Consider the following 27,506-nt stretch of genomic DNA (forward strand, 5'->3'; position numbering starts at 1 on the left):
AAGCTTCCAATCTAGATCTCAGTCTCTCTGACCCAGAACCGTGAGTAACGAGGAAACTTTGTTAAAGATTAAGTGAGCGTGCTAATAGATAAATAAGGAACTTAACTTGTTAAGGGCTAAACCAGGAATCTCTTATAGCTGAAATGGGGCAGATGTTAGCTATATTCAATCCCTGGACCTCAGCCGACTCAACCTCAGCCCCAGACGCAACCTCAGCTCCATTCAGGAGTGGTACTATAGAGAGTATAATCAAGATAATTGAGGAGCAGAGTTTACTTGTAACCTGGGTACAGATTGCTAAACTCTTGGCTGCATTAAGACGCACATCCCCTTGGTTCTTAGAGGAAGAAAAGATAGATGTAGATAAATGGAAGCTAGTGGGATATGAAATGAAAGAATTTCAAGCAAAAAATGGGCCTCGTTCAATTTCTGCAGAAGTATTTTATATCTACAACATAGTTCAATTAGCCTTAAACTATCAAGCAAGTTGTAGGAGAAGGAAAAGTTCTAAAAATGAACAGAGGAGGAAGTGTGAGGAAAAAAGGAAAGATCAAGATCTTTCCCTAGAGCAAGAGGATTTAAATGAGGAATTATGGTATGATTCTCTTGAAGAAGCTTCAACCCTGCCTAGAGAACAGATTATTGACAGGCCCACATCAACCCCAGCTTCAGAGATGGAGGAAGAAAGAGGGGAAGAGGCAGAAACACAAACTGAATTGCCTGTGAAGAAGCCTAAGCCTATGACAAGATTAGAAAAAGCATTGGTTAAAGCTAAGAGAGAAGGACAGGATATAAGTGATTTTATACATGCATATCCTGTGATTGAAAATACTGACTCTGTAGGTAAAAAAAGGAGAAGATATGCACCTTTAGATTTGAATACAATTAAGGATTTGAAAAAAGGTTGTACCCTTTATGGGGCTACATCAGCTTATGTCAAAATGTTACTAGATGGTTTGTCTTATGAAGTCCTAACCCCGAATGATTGGAAATCCATAGCAAGGACATGTCTGGAGCCTGGAGAAAATTTATTATGGCTTGCGGAATTTCATGAATTATGTAAAATTCAAGTCAGATGCAATTTGGAAATAGGAGTTAACACACAATTCACTTTTGAGCACTTAGCTGGTGAAGGTCAATATGGAGAGAATTCGGAACAGATTAATTATACTATGACAATATATGAACAAATTGCTAAGGCTGCAATAAAAGCTTGGGGTGTCCTTCCTGGACAGAAAGATCGTGGAGAGGCTTTCACTAAAATACAGCAAGGTCCCAATGAACCTTTTGCAGATTTTGTGGGACGTTTGCAAACTGCTGTCAAAAGAACTATTGGAGAAAATTCAGCTACAGAAATAATGACCAGACATCTGGCTAAGGAAAATGCCAATGAGATTTGCAAAAGAATTATATGGGGATTAGACAAAGATGCTCCTTTAGAGGAGATCATAAGACGCTGTGCTACAGTGGGAACAAATGCTTTTTACACCCGGACAATGATGAATGTGGAAAGACAGGGTCCCTCCTGGCAAGGGCCTTCTAGAGAAACTCGGCGATGTTTTCAATGTGGAAAAATTGGGCATCTAAGAGCTCAGTGTAGATATGGAGATACAGTGAGAAGACAGGGTGAGAGAAGACCTAAAACTCCATGTCCAAAATGTCACAAGGGCCTCCACTGGGCCTCCGAATGTAGATTGACACAGGGAAATGACAGGTGGGGCCCAGCTTCAGCCCCCCAAGTGGGGCATGATGGCAGCCGAGGTTACATCCAGAGAATTTTAAGACATGATCAATCAGCCAAAAGGCAATCAGATGGAAGAAAGGGATTGAAATTAGGAAAAATAGAGTTGTGTGCAGTAGAGACTACCGAGATACTCCCTGGAGAAGTGAAATCTGTTCCTGTTGAGCCTATGGATCCTTTGCCTCCAGGCACAGTAGGCTTGACCATTTCACCTTCTGAGAGTGCCTACAAAACAGTGTCCATCCATACACTGATGTGGGAGACTGGAGAACGTGTATCTAATATCCCAGTCACTAACACAGGCAGACAACGTGTGATTTATCAACCAGGAGAAGTAGTAGCATCAGGCTTATTGTTACGGACCCCTAATAAGCAACCTAGTGATAGTCGCCTAGATTTTGACTCCAATGAACAAAATCCAGGAATATATTGGACAGCAGCTGTGACAGCTGACCGACCTATGCTTACTATTTATATAAACGGAATACCATTTGAAGGATTGGTAGACACGGGTGCAGATCGTACAGTTATTAGAGGTGCCAATTGGCCCGGTCACTGGCCAAAGATTAAAGCAGACACCTATATGTCTGGGGTGGGAGGATCAATAGCAGCAGAAGTTAGTGCTAGACCTTTGAGATGGGTATTTGAAGGAGAAACAGGAGCTTTTACTCCTTTTGTGGTTGAAAAAATCCCCATCAATCTGTGGGGAAGAGACATTTTACAGCAGATAGGATTACAAATAAGCACTTCGGCTTTTTAGGCAGGGCTGCTGTTGAAGGCCTACCTGCACTTTCACCAGTTCCTATTCAGTGGAAGACTGATTCACCAGTGTGGGTAGAACAGTGGCCCTTAAGAAGTGATAAAATTCAGGCCTTATTAGACATAGTGCAAGAACAACTTGACCAAGGACACTTGCGGCCTTCTCTAAGTCCTTGGAATTCCCCAGTATTTGTGGTGAAAAAGAAATCTGGAAAATGGAGGATGATAACTGATCTAAGAAGAGTAAATGAACAGATGGAAACTATGGGAACTCTTCAGCCTGGACTTCCATCTCCTACTCAGTTGCCAAGAGAATGGCCTCTATGGGTTATAGACATTAAGGATTGTTTCTATTCTATTCCTCTAGATAAGGAGGATATGAAAAGATTTGCTTTTTCAGTGCCTAGTGTTAATTTGGCTGAGCCTTATAAAAGATATGAATGGACAGTTTTGCCACAGGGAATGAAAAACAGCCCTACTATGTGCCAAATGTATGTTGCAGCTGCTCTTGCTCCAGTAAGAAAAGCCTTTCCAAAAGTAATATTGTTACATTATATGGATGATATTTTGGGATGTGCACCTGAGGAACAAATGTTAGAGGCATGTCTACAAAGGACCATGGAAACATTAAAGTACTACAAACTGCATATAGCTACAGAAAAAATTCAAAGACATGCTCCTTTTCAATATTTAGGATATGAAGTATATCCTAAGGTGCTTACAGTACAAAAGCTTTCTTTAAGAACAGAGAAGTTGAACACCTTAAATGACTTTCAAAAATTAATAGGAGATATCCAATGGATGCGTCCAGTGTTAGGCTTAACTACCAATCAACTACAACCTCTCTATGACATTTTAAGGGGAGACAGTGCTTTAAATTCACCACGCCAGCTTACAAAAGAAGCACAAAAGGCTTTGAGAGAAGTTGAACTGGCTTTATCCAATGTGGTTGAAAGAGTCACTCAAAAACCCTTGGAAATATCAGTTTTTGCTACAAAAGAGGCACCCACAGCAGTCCTTCATCAAGGAGACAGAGTGATTGAGTGGGTGAACCTCCCAGCACAACCAGAACAAAGCCTTACACCTTACCCAGTGCTTGTGGCTAGGATTTTATTAAAGGCTATTAAGAGAGTAACACAATTATCTGGGATAAGTCCTGAAAAAATATACACATTCTATACTAACGCACAGATTAATGTATGCTGTGAGACCATCCCAGAATGGCAAATTTTATTGGCCACCGCTCCAAATTTTGCACATGGATCTCCATTAAAGATTACCCGGCTACTACATAATTGGCGATGGATTTTTGAAGAAAAGGTTTCTAAGGTTCCTCTTAAAGGACCAACAATCTTTACAGATGCCTCCAAAGAAAATATTTGTGCCATATACTCTCATGATTTAACCATAAAGAGAGTAATCAGGACTCCTTTTCAATCCACTCAACAGAATGAATTATTTGCTATCATGCTAGCTCTCACTTATTACCCAGGAGACGTAAATATAATTACTGATTCAGCCTATTCAGTAGGTGTAGTACAAAGAATTGCCACAGCCCAAATAAAATTTGCAGCCTCCAATATTTATCAGCTCTTTAAGGAACTTCAAGAGCAAGTGAGAAAACATCCAGGCAAGATTTATATCTTGCATGTCCACTCACATAGTGGACTTCCAGGTCCCATTTTTGATGGAAATTCAAAGGCAGATAGCCTTCTAACCATGTTAGCCAGTAGTCCTTTATTTCAGGAAGCACAAGAATCTCATTCTAAATATCATCAGGCTGCTCGAGCTTTACGTTTACAATTTGGAATCACAAGAGAGGAAGCTAGGAGCATAGTAAAAAGCTGTACAGCTTGTCTTCCTTTCCATGCTCCTACACTCCCTCCAGGGAAGAATCCTCGTGGTTTGAGACCCAATGAAATCTGGCAAATGGATGTGACCCATTATAAATCTTTTGGTCGTCTATCTTTTATTCATGTCGTGGTAGACACCTTTTCAGGATTCACATTTGCAATGCCAGCAGCAAAAGAGACAGCCCGAGTGGTCACTGAATTCCTTATACAAGCTTTTGCAATTATGGGTGTGCCACAAGCAATAAAAACAGACAATGGACCTGCATATACGTCCAAACATTTTACACACTTTTGTGCACAGTATAAGATTTTACATACCACGGGCATACCCTTTAATCCTCAAGGGCAGGCAATAGTAGAGAGAAGAAACAGAGATATTAAGACACTCCTCCAAAAACAAAAGAAAGGGGGAGCCACAGGTAGCCCTAGGGAACTTCTAAATTTAGTTCTCTATACCATTAATTTTCTAATTTTTGACAAAGATGCACTGGCTCCAGCAGACAGGTTTTATAACCCACCAGAAGGGCAGTGTCCAGTGAGAGCATCTCCACTGTCCTTAGATAATCGCCAGGTGATGTGGAGAGATCCAGAAAGTGGTGAATGGAAGGGACCAGATAGGTTAACTGCCTGGGAGAGAGGGTTTGCTTGTATTTCTTCAGCAGGAGAAGGAATCAGATGGGTACCAACGAGTCATATTCGCCTTGTCCATCAGAGAGAGACAGAAAAAGAGAAAGACCTCAAAATAAAGGAGAAGATCTAAGAAACATCTGACACTGAAAGAGCATGGATAATAAGAAGACTGTTAAAGAACTTTAAAAACCAGCAGGAATCATTGGACTTCCTCACACAAGATGAGACTAATGGACAATGGACTTATGGACATTTATAAATTTTCAATTTATGATTATTTGATTATGATTATGTTATATACTTCTAGCATGTGTTACATTACTATGTTACTATGTGCTTATGTAATTTATGTAATTATCTGTAATACTTCCCATATTGATGGATTTATGTTCCAAGGTCATTTATGTAATTATCTGTAATATTTCCCATATTGATGGATTTATGTTTCAAGGTCATGACTGTCCTATGTTCTAAATCAAAAGAAAGGGGGAGATGTTAGGATTACTAAGTGAGAACTGAGGTTGTCTGGATAGTGACAAGGTGAGAATTCAGGTTTTCTGGACAATTACAAGGTGAGAACTCAGGTTGACTTGATAGAGGGGGCAAGCTCATTGGCTAGGGTGGTTCTTCCCAGAAGCCCTTGCATTATCCCACGCCCATTCTCTGGGAGAATAAAAGAGAGGACTCTCAGAGAAAGAAGAAGACTCTCTGCATTACATCAGGCCTGACGGGGCTCTCTGCAGGAAGGGAAGTCACTTCTAAGGACAAGAGTTAACAGCAACTGCCTGGAGACAACGGTTCATTACAGGAAGAAGAATCTGTCTGAGAGATTGTAGTAGACACAGCAGATCTCTTCCCAGAGAGCGATCCAGCAGCTTCTGGAGACGACAGCTCGTTACAATTGGCGCCCAACGTGGGGCAAGGACATTTGCTTATCCTGACAAGAAGAGCTAGTCCAGACCTTTGCAGTCTGTCTTCTTATCATTAACATTCTATTGAAAATACTATGTGGATAAGTCATGAAATACCATGGTCCCTTAAAAATGAACTAAAAAGAATTCACTTGGCAATGAGAAGACTGGAGCTGTTTCCCAGTGGGCTTTACTACAGGGGAAAAAAAGGTATAACAATATTACAAAAGACATGAACAGGGAAAGTAGACTGGTCATATAGGGAGAATAAGAGAGAATATGTAGTCAGAACAATGGTATTCATGGTTATTAAAAAAATGAGCAAAAAAATTTACAAAAAGTTGGATAAAATCTCTATGAAGATGTTCTAGGAGGGAAAAACATTAATACGAAGAGATGAGAAGACAAGAAAAAAATTATTCTCTATCCATAAAAGGATACTTCCTGCTGATGAAATTACAAGTCAAAAACCAGTAAGAAAGAACAGTTGGGGAGAAAAAAATCAGTTTGCAGTAGGCTGTAGCTGCACTAGTATTATTTTTATTTGTTGATTTATCTAGCTCACATCATTTTGGTTTTCCATATATCAGGATCATTTTGCAAGGTGAGAATCTCTCTAGCCTCTTTCCCATATCTTTACATAGCATATAATACTCCACTTTGAAAGCTGAAAGAAGGACCTCCTTGGGTTCTTTCCTACATGGAAAGAGAATTAAGCAAAATTTCCATATCAGATATACAAAGAGAATATTTATTATCTATAAATTCACATGTAGTATATAATAAGAGGATAGACTAGGTCTCTTTTTAGTGGTTTAGCCATTAAACCTCTTCCTGGACTCTTTGGACTTCTGAAGCTTAAGGATTGGTACTTTGTCCCCAGTGATATAAATTTGTCATGTGCAATTGAGTATATCCATATTAACATTCCTTGATCTCATTATTGTTTTAAGGTGGGAGCATCTAAGAGCCAGTAGGAATTAGATTATACTACCTACTTTCATCAAACCAATAACTAATACATTCTCATTAGGTGTATTAGCTCATAAGGATGATTTCCGAGAGTGAGATCATAGCATCAGCTAATATTGATTGGTCATATGTGTTACAGCCTGTCTCCTGTGTTGTGCATCTCTCAAGTAGTTTAATAAAGAATTATCATCAGAAAGCATGCATTAAATGAATTGAATATCTCAATCCTAACTGCGGAGTATTAATGCAAGAGGCAGTAAACAGAAGATGATAATCAACTATTATCTGGCTCTTATTTACTAGCTACCAAGAGGTAAGAATAATAACAATAATAGCAATAAAAGATAATCTTATGATAGCTATCTTAATTATATTAATACTTTATCACCAAAAAAATAAGATTGTTGTTAGACATTCGTAAACAAGCTAATAAACAGGTCAAAAACCTACAGAGATACTTTTGGAATGAGAAAACACTTCACCAAGAAATAATAGTAAAGAAATACCTCTAGACTTGTCTAATGTAGTTGAAATAGGTTTACCTCCAAATGAAATTTATAAAGTGGCTAAAACTCAAGGGTGGAATTAAAACACCCTCAAAAGGTAACATCGACATGAAGTCAGCCAACAATACACTGAGGAAAAAAATCAAAGATAAAATGGCTATAATGCAGGGTTTAGTTTGGTTTTGTTGTTTTCATTTAAGTGAAGTTTATGATGGCAATTCATTTCCACTGGAAATTACATAACATATCCTTAAGGCACTCAGTCTTAGTAATCAATGAAGTTCATGCAAGGAAATGGCAAAAACTTTGCAGCACATCACCATAATTACTGAATTCCTAATTAGACAGGAATTAGCTGATAGCTAGCATTACACAAAGAAGCTCACTACCTTTTATAGGCAGATCAACTCCAAATCCCAATACTTCAGCTACAGACAAGGACAAAATACTCTTTAAAATTGGCAAATGATAAACTATCCTAGAATTGAACTATTACCAGAGACTAAATTATTGCTCGCAAACAGCTGGATATAACATTGATCCATAAAAATTTAAGAATGGCCTTTTATAGACTTAACCATACCAAATATTCAAAATCTTTAAGCTATATTGAACAAAGTTCCTTAAAAAATATAGAGATTTAAAAGGAGAAATCAAAATCATTTGGGAATAGGATGAGATAAATTCTAATAGTCCTGTATGATATTAGAAGTATACCAAGGATATATTCAAAGCCCAAAATATCATCCATAACATATAGGTTAAAAAAAAAAAAAAAAACAGTGACATCAGCCAGCATGATATGCATTGAGTGTACAGTAGATACTTCATATACCCTGAGACCACTATAGTAGCTGAAGCCTTTCCAGAAACTCTAAAATGCTGACAAATTGGTCTCCACCCATACCACTGTTTGGGTTAGTCAATATAGTGCATTTGCTCCTAAAAAGGGAAGTTACAGGCTTGCCCTACTTGAAACAGTCATGATATTTAACCTGACACTGGAGCAAGTGTTACTCCCTTCATGTTGGTTCTATAGAAACTCAAGATACTGTGGAACAAATCAGAAATACCAATACATACTTAAAACACTTCAGTGCATATAACTCCTAAGGTGGTCAAAGCACAAGTATATATGAAATGATCTAAAGATATGAATGTTTTCTTTAGGCACAATTACTGTATCATAACAAAGCTGGAACCATTTTTCTAATTATGGGCCAAATCTACCACATCTCTTTGTGTCAACATTGACCTCATACAACAAAATATCACATCAGGCAAATGAGGATAATCACAAGAAATAACTTCATCTCAAAATCCAGATTAAATTAAATTAGACTTAATCAAGGAGTTATTAAAATGTAAAGAGGGAAAGGTTGAAAAAATTGGACATTAAAAATTTTCATATAACACGAAATCTAGAATTTTTACCTAAAAGCAAAACAGATTTTAGGAATCCCAAGATTTAAATAAGTTGGAGAAAAAATGGACATACTTAGACTGGAATTTGAAAAGATTCTGTGAGCTTTATGGCACCAATCCAATGAGCAAAGCAACTATTCCATATTGAAGTAATTTTAAGAAGCTAGCATTTGTTATATCCATCATAAATAAACACATTATTCTACAATCTTTGACAGAAAGTCAATTTCAGTATCTACATACAACAATAGATGCAACAGATGTTACTATTTTAAAAACCATGGAAAGAAAAGTGGAACTATGAGATGTTACTATAATAATCATAGAAGGAAGAGTGGAACTATGAAAGAATCTAGGTATCAAATCTCATTATTGTGGAAATGATAAGAAAATTTATTGAATATCTGAGGAAAGGTATTTCAAAACTACCTCAATATCTAGGTGATATGTGCAAAAGAAAATCTGAACACAGTAATGGTCAATTAAAGGCAAATAGATATTTACATAAAGGATAAATAGATGGGAGAAGAAATATGTGAAAAGGAATATAGAAAACAAAAGTATTAGAAAATCCATATTCCTTTAATTAGCAATTGAAAACAAAATCAAAAGATTAAAGTAAAACAGTAGTGCAAGGAACAATATTTTAAATTTGTAACAATCAAAAACTACAGTGGCTTGAAATACAAATAAATCAGAGAGAGAGAGAGAGAGAGAGAGAGCCAAAAAAGAAAATAAATGAAGAAGGATATAAAAAGTTCTAGTTATCTATATGTGGTCATAAGAAGGCCAACACAATGAAAATATGTGTTAAATCAAATGCAGAACAGGAAACTTGTGCACCATTAATGTAAGGAACAAAATAACAGGTATATCAAAGGAAGGACCCAAAAGTCTAGCATTGCTACAAAATGGAAGGCATTTTGAAATATGCCTCAAAGTTGTCAAATTGTGCATACACTTTGGCTCAGAGATATTACTACTCAGCTAACAACTCCAAAGAGATCAAAAAAAGAGGAAAAGGAACTCATGTAAACAAGTATCACTTTTTCTAATGGCAAAGAACTGGAAGCTAAGAGAGTACCCATCAATTGGCGAATGACTGAGTAAATTATAGTATGTGAATGTAATGGAATATCATTTTGACATAAGAAATTATGAAAGATATTGTTTTAGAGAAGTCTGGAAAGACTAGGTAGAATGAATGAACAGAATCAAGAGAAACATTTACACAACACCATTTTAATGACAAAACAACTTTAAAAGATTTTAAAACATTGAGCAACCACAATTCCAGACAACCAGTGATAAAGCATTCTACTTACCTTCTGACAGAAAGCTGAAGCATACAAGATGCAAAATAAAATATATATTTCTGGCATGGGCAAGATGGAAATTTGTTCTGCTTAACTATGCATATATTTATAGGTTTTCTCTTTCTTTTTTCCCAGTGGGACAAAGAAAAAAATGCTTCTTAATAAAAATAATTATTTTTTTTAAAAGAAAGGCAACAATGTTTTTTAAAACCCATACTTACCAAATGTTTCACAGTAGCACATGAAGTATTAGCAAAGCACCATACTAGCTTCCTCTCATTTATACAGTCCATCTTTTTCTTTAACAGAAGACTTCACAAATAAATTAATCAATCAACAACCATTTAGATGCTTATTATGTTCCAGATACCATTTTTGGTACTGGAGATACAAAAGTAAAAAAAAAAAAAACAGCCCCTGTCCTCAAGGAGCTTATATTCAGAGGGCTGAGGGCATGTACATAAAATGGAAATTACATAAAATTACATAAAATGGAAATGTACATAAAATGGAAAATGCCAAAAAAAATTACTTGACAAATATTTGGTAAGAAAGAAATTATCAATTAGAGGAATTAGGAGAGGCTTCAGATGTAGAAGATATATGTTTCTTAAGCAGATTTTTGAAAAGAAAACAAAATTCTATAAGATGGAATTAAGGTGAGAAAACATTTCAGGCATAGATAAATGCCAGTGCAAAGTCTAAAAACAGTAGCTGGAGGGTCCTCTATAAAAATCAATAAGAAGGATAATCTGATTCTCAAATCAAAAGACAAGATCATCAGTGACTCTTACAAAAATAGGTCAATTACATGTTTGGGTACTTTAAAGTATATATAAAAGAAATACAGTTTATAAATTTATAGATTTTAAAGAAATAGATAAACTAAAGAGAACTAAACTAAATTAAAGTAGAACTAAAAAAAAAACAAGATATTACATAAAATAGAAGAAAATAGTGTGCCAAAAAGGCTCAGAAATAATTTGATAATTATTTAATAAGTCATTTCAGTTCAGGATAATAATTATATTAGTTTTATTGATCATAAAGCCTTTCATTTGGGTTCTACACTAATATCTGATTCACATAGTGAAAACAGATAATACATGAACCAAGCAAAATGATAATGTCCAAAAGGAAAACTCATGAAAATATGCTACTGACACAATAATGTCAAGAGCTATTGAAATGAACCATGGCATCTTTCAGGGAAGTGGTATAAACCTCTGATGGTTCTGCCTATCCTGAAATCAATTATTACAAATCCTGAACAAAACTAAGAATAGTTTCCAGGTCAAAAAGGGAGTATTCCAAAACAATTTATCAATTATTTAATGTAAATGGATCAAGCTAAATGGCTCAAAAAAAAAGACACATATTAAGACATCTCCTAGAGGAATTTTCTCCCAATTTTAGCAGATCCAAATGAAATTCTGATAAGTATAAAAGTCTTAACATACGCCCAGAATTGAAAGGTAATGGCTTTGTGCTTGAATCTAGAGGCTTAATTGAACCAAAGAACAAAAGTGATATTTACAAATACATTGGTCTCCTTCATATAAGATACATCATACACAAACTTATTAAGTTTAAAGTCAAGACACTTATTGGCATCCTGAAATCAAAGTAAATTGAAACAAAAAAATCTCATTTAATTTAACAAATTTTACAAAACATAGGAGAAGTTTAATGTTTCCTTATCAAAAAGGAACAAAAGTAAATAAATTTTCTTGGAGTTACAGATAAAAAATGACAAAAATATTTTTTTATCTTTGTACTATATTTTTTTACATAAGCAGACATTAATTTACCAAGCAATGATAAAGACTGGCAATATATATATATATATATATATATATATATATATATATATATATATATATATATATATATATATATATATATATATATATATATACATGACATTGTATTTGCTAAGTGTAACTAAAGTGATTTGCTTTAGGATGTTGACTATAAAACACATATCCCATCACTTGCCTATTCTTATCCTTTCTACCTCCACAACATCTCTTATATTCCCTTCTCTCTCCTCTCACATAACCACATCACCCAAGTTCAATCGTTTATTACTATTTGCTTGGACAATTAAAACAATCTCCTAATTGATCTCCATACAACCTATTCTCCACACAGGATTTTACTAAATTATAGGCCATGATAATGTCACTCCCCCACAAAATAAACTCTATTGACTTCCTATTGCTTCAAATATAAATACTCTAATTGACATTTAAATCTCTTTACTACCCAGCCCTAACCTACTTTCCCAGGATTATTATACATTACTACCATTTATGTTTAGCCAAAATGGCTTTATTACTATTCTTAATACATGACATATTTATATGAGTCTATACATTACCTCCCCAGACAATTCCTCTACACACCCAACCTTCAAACCAAAACTACTTCTTAATGAAGCCCAGCCAAAACTTCTCTCTGATATCTTCTCTAACTGCCTTCCTTGTGCCTTTTAAAGCCATTTATCACATTTGTCCCTTGTATTCATACCTGTCTCTCTTCAGATCTTTATGTGATTCTATCTTATTTCTCCTAGTTTATTAGGGCTTAAGGATCAGGGAGCACAGCTTATACTTCTCTCAAACCTCCACAGCATCTAGCTCACTGCTAGTAGGTGTTCAATAAATAGCTGCTAAAAGGAAGACCACAAGATACAGCAGAAATAGTACTGAACTTGGAGTCAGAATATTTGACTTCACATTCCAACACCAATAATGATTAACTATTTCAAAGAATAATGACTACATATCCCATTTCAGAGTATTATTCTTTGCTTTTTCTGAAAGTATTTTAAATAGTTGATGGTGACAATTAAACAGAGAAAGTCCCTGACTGAAAAAAACAGTAATATCTTTAACCATATAACTGAAAATTGATACAATTAGCTTTATAGCTTTCTTTCTTTTCTTTTTTTTTCTCTGAGCCAATTGGGGTTAAGTGACTTGCCCAGGGCCATATAGCCAAGAAGTATTAAGTGACTGAGGTCAAAATTGAAATCAGGTCCCCCTGACTTTAGGGCTGGTGCTCTTTCCACTATACTAACTAGCTGCCCCTAGTTTTATATTTTTCATTTGAAAATACCATCTGAAATGTGAATGAAGTGGGCTTCTTGTAATAACACCACCTCAAAAAAATGATTTCTTTCTATGATATCATACCCTCACTTTTTGCTAGGTCTCAGAATTGAACTTTGGGCATTGACAAACATTCTATAACAGAGTATGGATTTCATAGTGTGATCAACTAAAAATAGGCAAATCCTCCTCTCAGATTCTAATAACTATCATCAAATGATTTAGCCATTACATGCTATTTTTTTACTCTTCTCAGACATTCAAAAAAAAAATTATTAGGAACTCAAACACAATGGAGCCAATTACCATTTGGAATTTACTCTCTTATTTGGTGTTGTTCATCCATTATTTTTTAAGAGAATCAATGATATCACAGGAATGACTTGAAGTGAATTGCATTTGAATGAGGCAGAGTTGAAATGCCAAAATAAAAGTCAAGACAACTTACAATAGCTTGAAATGCAGGAGATCACCTTGGAGTTTTCAATGTCTCACCAAGCTCTAAGTGCTTTATAGTGCCTGCTTCCCACTGTCTTCATGGCCTCCCTCCCCGCCCCCCCCCCCAAAAAAATATGGTACATTAATGTATTAACTAACATAATGCTGACTCAACTGGAAATTGCCAGTCACCCAGTTTTAGTACTTACAACAATCCAGAAATTTTCTTGGATCCATCTATTAAAGAGTTATGTAATTCAGAAAGTCTTGATCAATCAGCCATAGCCAGAAACCCAGTTAGTACCTAATCCAGTTGATATTCATGAAGTAGATTTCCTATTTATATATAGGAATACTGATGATTTATGTGGATTTACTTTATATCTTGCTATTTTGCTAAAATTATTTTCAATTTACTTTTTAGTTCAATCTTTGGTATTTTCCAATTTTAACATCATACTATGATCTAGTTTAAACCTTTCATGTGTTAGATGAGGCACAGGTAGGATTTGAACACAGATCCCTAATTACTAAGTCAGTGTTTCTTCCATTGTATCATAAAACATTGCCTTCAAAAGCACAAAAAAATTCATGTATCTAAAAATAAACCTCAGATGGACAATGTCATCTTGTGTTTTCTTCTAATTACAACTTAGACTTCATTAAACACTTCAAAATATATATATATATATTAAGGGTACCTGATAATCACCCTACTTCAACAATTCCATGCTAAGCACTGGACATTACTGAAGTAAATAAGTCGTTGTCCTCTAAAAGGTCACAATCTAATAGCCTCCTCTCTCCACCCCCCCCCAAAAAACAAGAAAAAAGAAGTTTTCCTTCCCCCCCTAAAAAAATATGTAATACAGTTTTTGGCTTTGTTGTTTTCAATGTTTTAAAAAGTAAGGAAGAAGAAATGAATTAGGCATGAGTTTTAGTGTAAATGATTGGGTAAGAGAGGTTAAAATGGGGGGCAGAAAGGGAATATAGGATTTTTTAAATTACAGATTCTAAACCCATATAATAGGAAACTGTTTTGAGGTTTGACTTGATTAAAGTAGACTGTGAATTTCCACTATAATTGATAAATAATCATAATGCACAACAGCAGAACTGGGGACTTCACCTGTCCCCACATAATTATCACCCCTCCCTTGAACTTTTCTTCAGTCGGTCAACAATTGACAGCTATACAATAGCCTGCTGCAGCAGTTAAGTGATATAGTGGGTAGAGTGCTGGATCTGGTCTAAGCTCAAATTCAGCCTCAGATATTTATTAGCTGTATGACCCTGGTCAAGTCACACTGTCTTCCCTCAGTTTCCTAAATCATAAAATGGTTAAGGAACTGTAAAATCATAAAACCTATTTCATAGGATTGCTGTGAGGATAAAATGAGATAATATTTGTAAACTGTTTATCACAACACCCAGCACATAACAGCCTCTAATAAATGCTTGTTTCTTTTCTTCTTTTCCTTCCCTCATTCCATTAAGGCACTGTGATATGGATTGGGGATATAAAGAAAAGTAAAAACCAGTACATGCTCATTCTAATGAGAGAACAACATGAAAACAATATGTTCTAACAAGATATGTACAGGATAAATTGAGGATAATAAAAGAGTGATCTGGAAAGATTTCCTATAGAAAGTGGCTTTTAGCTGTGACTTAAAGAAAGCCAAAGAATAAAGAAACAGAGATGAGTGAGAGTTTTCCAAGTCTTACAGAAAGCCGATGAAATCGCATGGAGTTCAGAAGAGGGGTTCTTGTGTGAAGAATAGTAAGGGTGTTATTTCATCATATAGTACATGAAGGAAAGTAAGATATAAGAAGACTGGAAAGGTAAGAAGGGGTCAGAGTCTGAAAAATGTTAAAAATGAAGTATTTTATATTTGATCCTAGAGGTAATAGGGAGCCACTGGAGTTTATTGAATAGAGGGGTGATATGGTCAGGGTGTAAGCCTTTTTTCCCTTCTTCATCATAAATTTCTCAGGAAGTCCGCATTTTACTAAACCTTACCCTCTATCAGTAAACTACAAAAACTATTAGATCTGCCAAAAAGCCTGAGTATTTTTGTCTGTGCTCCTGTCAAGGAGTATGTCATTGTCTAATTGTGTGCTTTCCCCCAGAGGCTCCTGATAAGGGATTTTGAGAGGTGCAAACAGAAGGAACAGCTTCACACCCTCTAGCTCCAAGTCCCCTGCTAACTGAGCAGGGGGCTCTGGAATACTGCAAGGAGTGGAGGAGGCAGAGGGGGGGATGGATTCCTACAGCTGTTATCAGATCTTCTTTTATCAGGATTCTAGGGTTCCTGAGCATCTCTCATAGAGGGATGGCAAGGGATAAGGAATGAGGTTCTTTGAAGGATTTTAAAAGAAAGAATTTAGAGAATGTTGTTTATATACAACCATCATTTTGGGACAGTGGATACCACCTTGATTGGTTTCCTTTTAGGGCCTTCTTTTTCTCTTTTCCCAAAGATGAAGAAGTAACATCCACAGAATCCCAACTAGCAAGAGAAAATCTAATTTCTGCCACTTACTTGAGGTCTCCAGGAGTGGCAGTTTCTGACTTTAATTCCAGTGTTATTTTTTTTCCAGTGTTCTGTCTTCAAACATGAACATTTAAAAGATATCTACTTCTTCAAATTTGAAATTAATAGTCATTGTTTTAAAGTATCCTGTCTTCCTGTATCTAAAATGACTGTTAGCCTGAACATAGGAGGGGGCATGGCTCTAACAGTGTGGTCTCTCCTTCCCTCCTTCCTTCCTTCCCTTCCCTCCTTCTTCTTCTTTCCCTCTTTCCACCCTTCCCTCCCGCCCCCCCCATCTCTCTCTGTCTCCCTCTGTTTCCCTTTGTCTCCTTCTCTGTCTCTCCCTCTGTGTTTGTGTGTCTGTCTGTCTGTCTGTGTGTGTGTCTATGTCTCTCTCTGGCTCTCTCTCTCTCTGTGTCTCTACTTCAGTCTCTCTCTCTGTGTGTCTCTACCTCAGCCTCTCTCTCCGTCTCTTCTCTCTTTTCTCTATCTCAATCTCCACTTCTTTCTTTCTTTCTTTCTTTCTTTCTTTCTTTCTTTCTTTCTTTCTTTCTTTCTTTCTTTCTTTCTTTCTCTTTCTTTTTTTCTTTCTTTCTTTCTGTCTTTCTTTCTGTCTTTCTTTCTTTCTGTCTTTCTTTTTCTTTCTTTTGTGAGACAATGTAGGATGGGGAAATGGGGGAAATTAAGTGACTTGCCCAGAGTCACAAAGCTAGTAAATGACTGAGGCCAAACTTAAACTAAGGTCCTCCTCACTCCAGGATCAGAGTCACCACCTAGATGGTCCCTCAGACTGCATTCTAAAACAAAATAAAAATAACTGTTTTTATCAGCCACATCTTCACTTAGGGTCATCCTTGGACAAAACTGGCAAGTTTTGTTTATTATTGTTTGTTATTGACCTTCTTCTATCCCCTTTGAGCCCCCTACTACCTTCCTGATATTAGATGAGGGGGAAAAAGTCCTACTGAGACTTCCACTGGTTGTCATTGTTTTCTTCTTACAGATCTTTATCCTTTTTATTTTCTTATTTACTCTAAGTTACCAAGCCCACAGGCCCTCACCACTGCTATCATGTATCATTGTAAAAGAAGATGAGCCAAAGAGGGCAATTCCCTATTACATATATACTGAGCAGACGATGTTTATTTTTTCCAATTTCTCAAATGGAAAAGTTTAAATATGGTAGCACTGGCTTCCTTTGCTTATACCTTTCAAAAAATCTACACATCTGGAATTATGTAATTAGTTCTCAGAACCATATTTCATAAAGGACTTTAATGGGCTGGAGTAATTGCAATGGGTAGGAAGAGGAGAGGAAGTAAAGGGAGATGAGGAAATTAGCCAAGATGGTAATAGAGAAATTTTTTTTTTAATCTCAAATTAGATCCAATTAGATCAAATAATTATGTATTAAGTATCTAATTTGATCCAGTAATGGTACATTAAGTGCCTTCTACATACAAGAAACACAGTTCCAATAGCAAAAAAAGTCCCTGCCTTCAAAAAACGTACATATATATATATATATATATATATGCTACATAAAGTGATATTGAAAGAACTACAAATCATTTTGTTTTGTTTTGTTTTGTTTTGCAGTGGTAGGATTATCCTCATGTATTTAAAAGAGGGGTGAGGGAGTAGATGCCCATCAATTAGGGAATGAAAGTCATAATATTATTCTTCTATAAAAATGATAAAAAGATTAATTTTAGAAAGGCCTGGGAAGATTTATATAAACTGATGCTGAGAACCAGTAATACATTATAGTTACAGCAAGATTGTGCAATGATCACCTATGAAAGACTTGGTTCTTTTCAGAAGTTCAATGATCCAAGGAAATCTCAATAAATTTTGGATAAATAATACCATCTTCATCCAAAGAGAAAATAATGGAGACTGAATATAAATCAACATATGCTATGTTCTCTTTTTTTTTTCTTTTTTCTTTTTTTTTCCTCATTTTCCCTTTTGTTATGATTTTTTTTCCAACATGATTCATATAGAAATGCATATTTTAAAAATGAATGTGCATGTACAACCAGAAAAAAATAAAACAATAAAAAATAGGGGTGGGGTGGGGATTCTAACCACCTGTCTGAATACTGTGGAGGAGACAATAAAGGCCAGGCTGGATGACCTTTGAATTCCTTTCCAATTCTAAGAGTACAGACTTACATGATCCTATCTAGAATTATCCCATTGAATACCTAATTAAATTCTTTCTTTCTTGTCTCTGGTTGCTAAATAAAATAGTGATATAGAGAATAAAGGAAGAAATTATATCAGTAAGAGAAGAGAAATAGTTGCCTAATTGTCAAAAGTAAGTTCCTGATTTTTTTTCTTGCCAGTTACCATTGATCTCCCCAAATTTAGACAAATGCAAAGAAAGAACAGGCGATGCATGGATTTCATTTTGAAGCTTGATATATATTGGGGGATAGTCACCTCCATAATTTATGGGACCCAAGAAAATTTTTACACGTTTTAAAATCTTAATTGCTAGGATAAAATTTAAAACATTTATCAAGAGGTTGAATTGGAAATATTTACTGATAGGAATAGCATCTAGGTTTCTGGCTATTATATTGTGATCATCTCTCAACCATCTCACCTGCCTGGCAGATTGCTTTGCTTTAAAATAAAAAGAAACATTACCACATGTCTATTTTAAGTATCCTGAGACTTAATTTCTGAAATCTTCTGTTCTTGAATTCTATAATAAATCCATTCAAAGATGCACATGTGCATTAAGAAGCAGACAAAAGATCCCCATTTTCTTTTCTCCCCAAAAAGCATTCTTTCAAAGCAAGAAGAAAAAATTAAAAGAATCTCAGCAAACTTTCTAACACACAGGTCCTAGGAGCACCACATAGTAGGTGCTTCCTTAATATTTGCTGGTGATATCTGGGGTTAGTAAAGAAAAGATAACTCCTTTTATTAGAAAATAATAATCCTTAACCTCAAGTTCACTAAGCTTAAGAAGTTTCTTCTTTCTGTCACTCTCTCAACAGAATAAGAATGAGCATCTTATAACATGAAGACATGAAAGAATGCAGTGATCTAGAAATTTCTACTTTTTTATTGTTTTTATGCCTTAATCTATTTCAGATTCAAATGGTGCCCTCTTGGTTATAGTTTCTGTTCTGCCATGGTATACCTCTTTCCTCTTCAGAGTCTCCAGAATCCAAAGAATGTATGTATAAAGTAAACAAATTCAGGATGCAGGTTATTTATATTGCTATAAATCAATTAACAAAAATTGCCTACATTTTAACAGTTAACTCCTAAGCAGTGCCCTTTAAGTAATAACTATTCTTGTGTTTTACACCTCTTTGCTCCCTGTCTGGAATGCCTTCCTTCATATTCATTGTCTATTAAGATCCTACTCAACTCACTGGACTCAGTTTGATTTTCCTTCTCCTGAAAATCTTCCCTGACTCTCTTAACCTAATGTGAGCTATCCTTTCTGTATGTATTTAGGACTAACAACACTCATCTGAAAATTAATCTTATATTATTACAACATTTTTTCTATTATTTTCTTGAAGTGCTACTTAAATATTATGCTTTTATTTAACTTTTTACCTATTTACATGTCATCTCCCCATCTTTTGGATCCAGATGATGCTGGAGGGGAAAGTAAGGCAAGTGAGTTTGCAGAGCCCTATCTTACTTAAATCCAATTCACTTGCATGTCATGGCATAACCTCCCTGATGTTATGATCCTTTTCCAGAATGAAGGACAAACAACAACAACAATAGCATAAGTACCTATATGGCTCCCTCCATTTCATACTATAGGTAGGAAGAAGGCTTTCAAAAAATACAGATCACTAATATGCTTTCTCCTCTCACCTTTCCTTTCCACTTAATATCTCCTAACACTCTTTACCTTGTAAAGAGATACCATAGTGGACAGAGTGTTAGATCTGGTACAATTGAAAACTTTTAGAAGCTTTAAGAACACCAAGAGTTTTGAGTCCCATGTATTCTGCAAACTTTAGAGTACTATATTATGAGTTTATGTTATATAATATATTAGATTATTTGACATATCATGCCTATATTATATTACAAGCCTATATCATTAAGTTGTTAGCTCTTTAGTAGTAGTAGTAGTAGTAGTAGTAGTAGTAGTAGTAGTAGTAGTAGTAGTAGTAGTAGTAGTAGTAATAGCAGCAGTAGCAGCAGCAGAAAGCTAGCTAGAAGGAGCTATTGCCAGGACTCTGATTTGTAATTTTTTTGTCTTTTTTAGTTCTTTGCCTTGGCATTTTAACCTACTCCTACACCTTTATATATCACTTCTACATAGCTAACTATCTCTAGTATATAAATATCAATACCTAGTCCTAACATCTTAATATCTAGCCCATCCCAACTATCTGTTGGGTATTTCTGTTTATACATCTATCAGAACTCCGGTTTCAATGAGTATAAAATTGTGTTCATCAAATTCCCCCAACTCTCCAAAACCAGCTCTTTTTCCTAACTTCCTTATTTCTATTAATGGAACCATAATTCTCTCAATCACCAAGACTTGAAAAGTCAGTGTCATATGTGACTCCTCCCTCTCCCAAGCCCTCTCTTCAACCTCAAATCACTTGCCAAGTCTTGTTGGTACTATATACCCTTTCTCCTATATGCTTTCTTATTACCATTGCAGCATACCATTTTAGATCCTAATTATCTCTCACCTAACTGGTCTTCCCACCTACAATTTCTCCCTGATCCAACCCATCCTACACATTATTATCAGAGTAATCCTCCTAAAGTATAGCTCTGATTATGTCATTATCTGACTCAAAAACCTTCAGGGTTTCTCCAGTACCCTATAGAATAAAGTCCAAATTGCTCAGCCTGCCATGCCTTATCCTCAACTATCTTTTATTTTAATTGCCTGTTATTCCTGTCCACCAAGTCAATAATCCAACCAAACTAGCTTTCAAGGTTCAACTCCACTGCTTTCTCTTCCAGGAAATTGTCCTTAATTCTCCAGACCAAAAGTAACTAATTACTTCTTGCTCTCAACTAAGAACTGAGAGGTAGCCTGCAGTGAATAAATCTAGTCATAGACTTAAAGGCAAGGAGACCTGAGTTCAAATCTTAGTTTTGACATAATAGATTTATGGTAATGGATGAGTTATTTAGTTTTTCTAAGCCTTAATTTCCCAATTTGTTAGACATTGTATTCATTTAAACTGTTCAGTATGGTGGTTTTCTCCTATCTGTCATAGACATCTGGAACACAGGAACTACGTTTTGTTTATATTTAGAGAGTCTATATAGCATAGTGGGGAAAAAAACACTGAATTTAGAGTCAAGAGAGAACTTGATGTGAATACTGCTTTGGACACTCATATAAGACCAGAGGCAAATCATTTAAAGTCTGTGAACTGAGGAAGCCAAGATGCCACAGTAGCAGGAAGCAGTATAGAAAAGAGCTCTTCCTTCCCCCAAAAATTCTTCCCCAAATAGATCTAGAAAATACACCAGATTGCCCTCAGCCTTAGTTTCCACATATGAAAAATGGGGATAATAATATCACCTCCCTCATAGGGTTGTTTTAAGAATCCAAAGAGATAACATGTGCAAAGTATACTATATGAACATTACCTATTAGTTATTCTAAGCCTCCAATGGACTTTATATTTTACTCATAGTTATTTGTATATCTGTTTCTTCTCTTCCTTCTATATTGAACTATAATATTCATGAAGACAAATATCATCTTTTTCTTTGCATCCTGGGCATTTAATAATTTCTTTCATAATTCTATGATTTCTAGAAGGAGAAAGCAAGATAAGGCTGGAAAAAAATGGGATCAAAGCAAATCATGTGGGCTAAAAATAATTTTTAAAGACCAAAGGGTTTTGAAATTTATTTTACAAAGTTGATTCCTATTGTGTCCTATCTTCTGCCACCCACAATGCAAGAGCTTTTTAAAAAATACAATCCTTATAATATGATTTATAAAAGCTCTATTACTCTGTGGGAGATTTGAAATTGGCATTGGAAACTAGTCTTGCTTCTAAACTTGGCAAGTCATTATTCTTCATTGGACCTCAGTTTATTCCTGTGAAAAAGTAAAATGAGAGAATTGGGCTGAGAGATAACTAAGATTTTTCTAGTTCCGACAGTCTATGATTATGAATTGATACCTTAAATCCTCCTCAGTCATTTCTTCATTCAGCTGACTACACTTCAGATAACATGCCCATTTTCACACCATGATACCTATTTCTTCTCCCTCCATATAGCTCTCCTTTATGTATGAAATTTCTCCAAAACAACATAAGCACTTTGAGAGCAGGGACTATTCTCCTTGCTTGTTTTTGTAGTGCAATGCTCAGCCCTGTGCCTGAGAAGTAATCACTTAACAAATTTTGTATCTATATAATTCAAGTTCTGATCTTTCTTTTTATACCTTCTCTCTAACATTATACAGGTTCTAGATTTCAAGAAACAACATTTACCATCTCTATCATAGGTCTCATTCATTAAGTAATACTAATAGGACTACTTTAAGATTTACACAGAGTTCTATTCACCACTATCCTGTGATGATGAATAAACTGAGGCTCGAGATTTTCCCAAGGTCACCTAATTATTAAGTATCAGTTAAGACAATAGTGCCAGCCATCACGTTACAGGATTTGACATAAAGAAAACTACAGTGATACATGAGGCCTAAACATTTTGCATATATTAATAATGACTTATATCACCTCAAGAATGATCATTCATGTCTTGCTATCTTCTTTATTATTAATGAACTAAATGACCTTATTTAAGACAGGCAACAGTGAATGGCAAGGAGATAAATATTTTACATTTTGCATTCATCGTCTACTCTTCATGCAGACAAATTTCACCTTATAAATATCTCATGTTATTTATTCAATTACTTCATTACATACACACTTTCCCACCTGAATGCATATAGGTAGGACAGCACACATTGTTCTCTTTGTATTGTACTTGAAGCTCAGAACACTGAGGAATCATTTGAACACACTCTCCTCTGACAGCTTTACCAGTATAATAGTACACATTGGAGAAAAGGTTCACTGTGTACTGACATAGCAACATTAGCTCAACTTTCAAAATTTGGGATACAATTAAGTTCTATCAGTTAATACTAGCTTTTCCCCTGGTCATAGGGGATAGAGAGCTGAACCCCAAATCAGAAAAATTCTACCTCCAATGCTTATTAATTAGGCAACCACAGGCAAGTCACTTACTCTTTCTGAACCTCAGTTTCTTCATTTTTAAGAGAGTAATAATATCTAATTCACAGAGTTCTGGTAAAGATGAATTATCATAATAAATACATTTTGTCTCCTGTGAAGCACTATATAAATTTCAGTTATCATTGTCATCATCATAATCAAAATGTACATTTCCTCTCTTTCTTATAAATCCAAACAACAAAGGCACTAGCTAGAAACTTCATATCACTTATGTTCTGCAACAGTACTTCACAAACTTAATTTGACCATAGAACATCTTGAGCTTTAAGATATACTGACAGAAACAAAAAATGCTGGAGATGATGAGATTAAGGAATACTCAAGGGAAGAAGGACAGAGGAGAATAGGATTTTTTAAGAGGAAATTTGGACAATTTTCATAGAGGTATTCCTATTGTATATAGAGGTAGTATAATAATAATAATAATTATACATATATATATATATATATATATATATATATATATATATATATATATATATATATATATAGGGAATATGAGGCCTAGCTTTGAGTTCTGCCTTCCATAATTATTCTCTGTATTGTTACTGTTTTTATTGTTAGGTCATTTCCGTCATGTCTGATTCTTCCTGACTATGCATATTGTAAAGAGACTTATAGACTCAGAGGTCTCTCTCAGACAGTCAGGAGTCACATTGCCCTTTGATATCACAGGGTGGTCTTTCAGAGAGCTACCCAACCCACTTTTTAGACATGAAAATACCACTAATATAGATACAGTTCACAGAGCTACTATTCCTATTGCACAAAATACCCAGTTGCTCTATAGGATATAGGGAGCTGCTATTAAATTCATTATTATTATTATTTTTTTTTTTTGGCAGCTAGGTGGTTCTGTAGATAGAGTGCTAGGCCTGGAGCCAGGAAGACCTGAGACCTGAAACGCTCACTAGCTATGCAATCCAGGGAAAAATCACTTAATCTCAGTTTTCCTTAATCCACTAGAGAAGGAAATGGCAAACCACTCCAGTATCTTTGTCAAGAAAATCCCATGGGCAGTATAGTTCATGGGGTCATGAAGAGTTGGACACAACTGAAAAGCAACAGACCCATTTAATCCAATCCTCCTGTTCCGAGCCTAGTAGAGTGTTTGGGATGAGACAGAAGCTACCTAAATGCATGCTAACTTATCTCATCATTCATAGCTAGTGTTCTAAGAAAGGTGAAACAAGGATAACCCACTTCTCCTTAGCAGGGCTCATCTCCATAGTGTTTCCATTTAAATGATTTGCATATTCTTCAACCTCAGGTAGACTTCATAGGATTGTATGCTATCACATGACAGACCAGTTTTAAGACTAGAAATATGTAACTGAAATGCATGAGAAAGCTGATAATTCAGGTAGAGTGCAGTAGAATCAATTCACTATACCCATGTTTTCTACACAAGAAGAGAGTCAGCTATTTGATTTCTGTTCCTCCCTTTTTTAGCAAGGTATATTTTAAATAGCTTTATACTCTACCAGTAGCCTCAATCTTTCATTTAAGTATTAAGGAGCAGAGACAAGACAAAGGGATCTGTCCATAGTTCTTTGCTTTAAGTGTGCCATATGCTGTTTCCTTTCAAATACTCCAGAGTACTTCAAATCAGTCCTTTTTGATGCATGATATTTTAACTCCTTTCTCTATATGTAATACATAGCTCTCCCCCAATCCTGGAATGTACCCTCTCGTCACCTCTAACTCTTAGAACTCCTTCTATCTTCTATTCTTCTAGTAGCTTCCTTCTATCCTCAGCTCAAATACTACTTTCTATATGAAATGACATCTGTCATCCCATTGCCTTGGATTTATGTATTTATTTTGAGTATGTTCACATATGCATATGCATATTCCCTCCAAATAGAATGTAAACTTGGAAGTCGGGGATTGTTTCATTTTTTTTCTTATCCTCAGTGTCCAGCATTTGGTAGGTATCTAATAAATGTATTTTTGATCAGTGGTATAATAGGATATAGTTCAGGTGCAAATACCATCAGATGATTCAGTTGATACAACTTCCCCAGATTCACATGAAGCCAAAAGACTGGGGCTGGGGCTGAGGCTGACAGGTCTTTAATGCCTCCCTCCCACTTCATATTTAATTTAGCTAATGGGAACCAATTCCAGAATGTCTCTACATATACCAGAGTCCCTCCTTTATATGTTATCACATATTATACACCTTTAAATGTAAATAACATATTTACATGTTACATCTTGGAAACAAGCTCCTTAGAGTCCTCCACAGGGAAAGAATATATCAAGCAAGCAAGTTAATGAGATCTGCACAAGCACCAGACCTCTATTAGAAATATTAGCTTGAGTCTCTCCTTGCCTCAATTTCCTCATTTAGGGAATTGTAAGAATCCACTTATCAGTGGATTATAGATCTAAAGCAAAAGAAATTGTATATCATCCCATCTAATATTCTCCTTCCTAAGAAAAATTGAACTTGATCACTTTCTAGCCCAAGAAAGAAAAGACAAAAAAAATTATATGAACCTCTAATTGGTTCTTAGAACTTGTCATATGAGTTTTAGTAATTAAAGATTTGGTTTTTAGTATTTTTAGATTGTTTTTGTAAACAGAATTGTTCTCTTAGGCCACAAAAAATTAGCTTCTCAGGGTGACTAATTCCTAGGTCAAGCACTGGGAATCTCTTATCTTAATGAAATTTTGAACAAGGAAATCAGGATTTATCTACAGTAAATATCCCTGAGGTCAGGAAGACTAGGGATTATAATCTAAAGAAGGCTATGGCAACAAAAGATACCAACAGAAAGCATATTTCCTCTTAGATGGCTTGAACTAAAGTAGACAGAAACCAGTAGAAAAAAAAAAAAAGAAGAAGAAGAAGAAGAAGAAGAAGAAAAATAGAGCTAGAGGATATAGAGCAATAATTATAATAATAATTCACATTTATATATTAAGATTTACAAAGCACATTATTTCATTTGATAAGAGGGGAAAGCTTCCCTGTCTCTTTCTTTTTCAGGCATTGGGTTTTGTTGTTTGTTTTTTTAATATCAGTCATTTCTACATATCAATTTCTCCCACTTACCCAATAAACCTTCCGTTATAACAAAGAAAAGGAAAAAAAAATTAAAACAAAAGGATACAGTTACCAGGTTTGCCAGCAAAGACAATATTCCTCCCCCATAGTCCCTCATCTCTGCTAAAGGAAGGGGTAGGTACATTGCTTCATTTTTTTTTCCTTTGGGGCTTCTTTATCCTTCCCACCTCCCCAAATATTGCTACCACTGACAAATTGAAATCTAAGTACTTCAATACTCTCAAGAAAGAATGAGAAATGTGTAGCTCCTAGTAAGAAAGGAATCCACAAGCAAATTCCCTTTTCTATATCCCCTGCCTTCTTTCCTGTGGATGATCTAACATGATTATTCTTTTCACTGGATAGAGAGGTAAACATTTCTTTGTCAGGTATCCACCCAAGATTGACTCACAAATGCTCTGTTTATAACTGCTGATTAACAGTATTGATTATGAACAGATTTTGCAGGTGATTTACAATTGTTTGGCCTAAGATTCCCTGAGCAAAGCATGGAAAAACCATAAAATTTGGGCTATATATTTATCACATCTTAGTAAGCTAATCATGGTAACAAAAAAATCCTACCTTGTCGAAAAGGATTGGTTTAATGGACTTGGGAAGTCCATGCTTAGCTGCAGGCTTCCTTCCTAGCTTCCTGTCCCTGCCTAGACACCAGTCAAGTCAAATTCTTTAAGGGAGGGGTTGGAAGGAGTCCAGATCAAAGTATTTAATTGGCAGTTTCTCTCTCTTTTGAAGGCTTTTTAAAAGTCACTATGCAAAAGTCAGCTTTGCTTTGGGTCTCACTAAACACTGCCTTACCTCCAAGGCTGTTGCTAGGATATAGAGGCTATCACAGCACCTTAGATACATAAAAGGAAGGAAAAGATTGCTCCCTTCCATTTCATCTCTTCCTTATGAAGTCATTCCTATTTTTGTTTTCTGTCTTTCTCAAGGTCAAACTGAGAAGAAAGAAGGGAATTACCAGATTGTGTAT

General features: G+C 35.4%; 1 long non-coding RNA gene across 1 annotated transcript in view; it reads right to left on the minus strand.

The window, feature by feature from the left end:
* The window catches only part of LOC141559578 (uncharacterized), a 53,703-nt gene extending 26,448 nt beyond the window's left edge, over window positions 1–27,255 (minus strand). The window contains exon 1 of the long non-coding RNA XR_012487498.1: window positions 27,098–27,255. This is a non-coding gene — a long non-coding RNA (uncharacterized LOC141559578). The remainder of the gene's footprint in view (window positions 1–27,097) is intronic.
* Window positions 27,256–27,506: the final 251 nt, after the last annotated feature.

This window comes from Sminthopsis crassicaudata, chromosome 3, assembly GCF_048593235.1.
Source record: "Sminthopsis crassicaudata isolate SCR6 chromosome 3, ASM4859323v1, whole genome shotgun sequence".
NCBI lineage: Eukaryota > Metazoa > Chordata > Mammalia > Dasyuromorphia > Dasyuridae > Sminthopsis > Sminthopsis crassicaudata.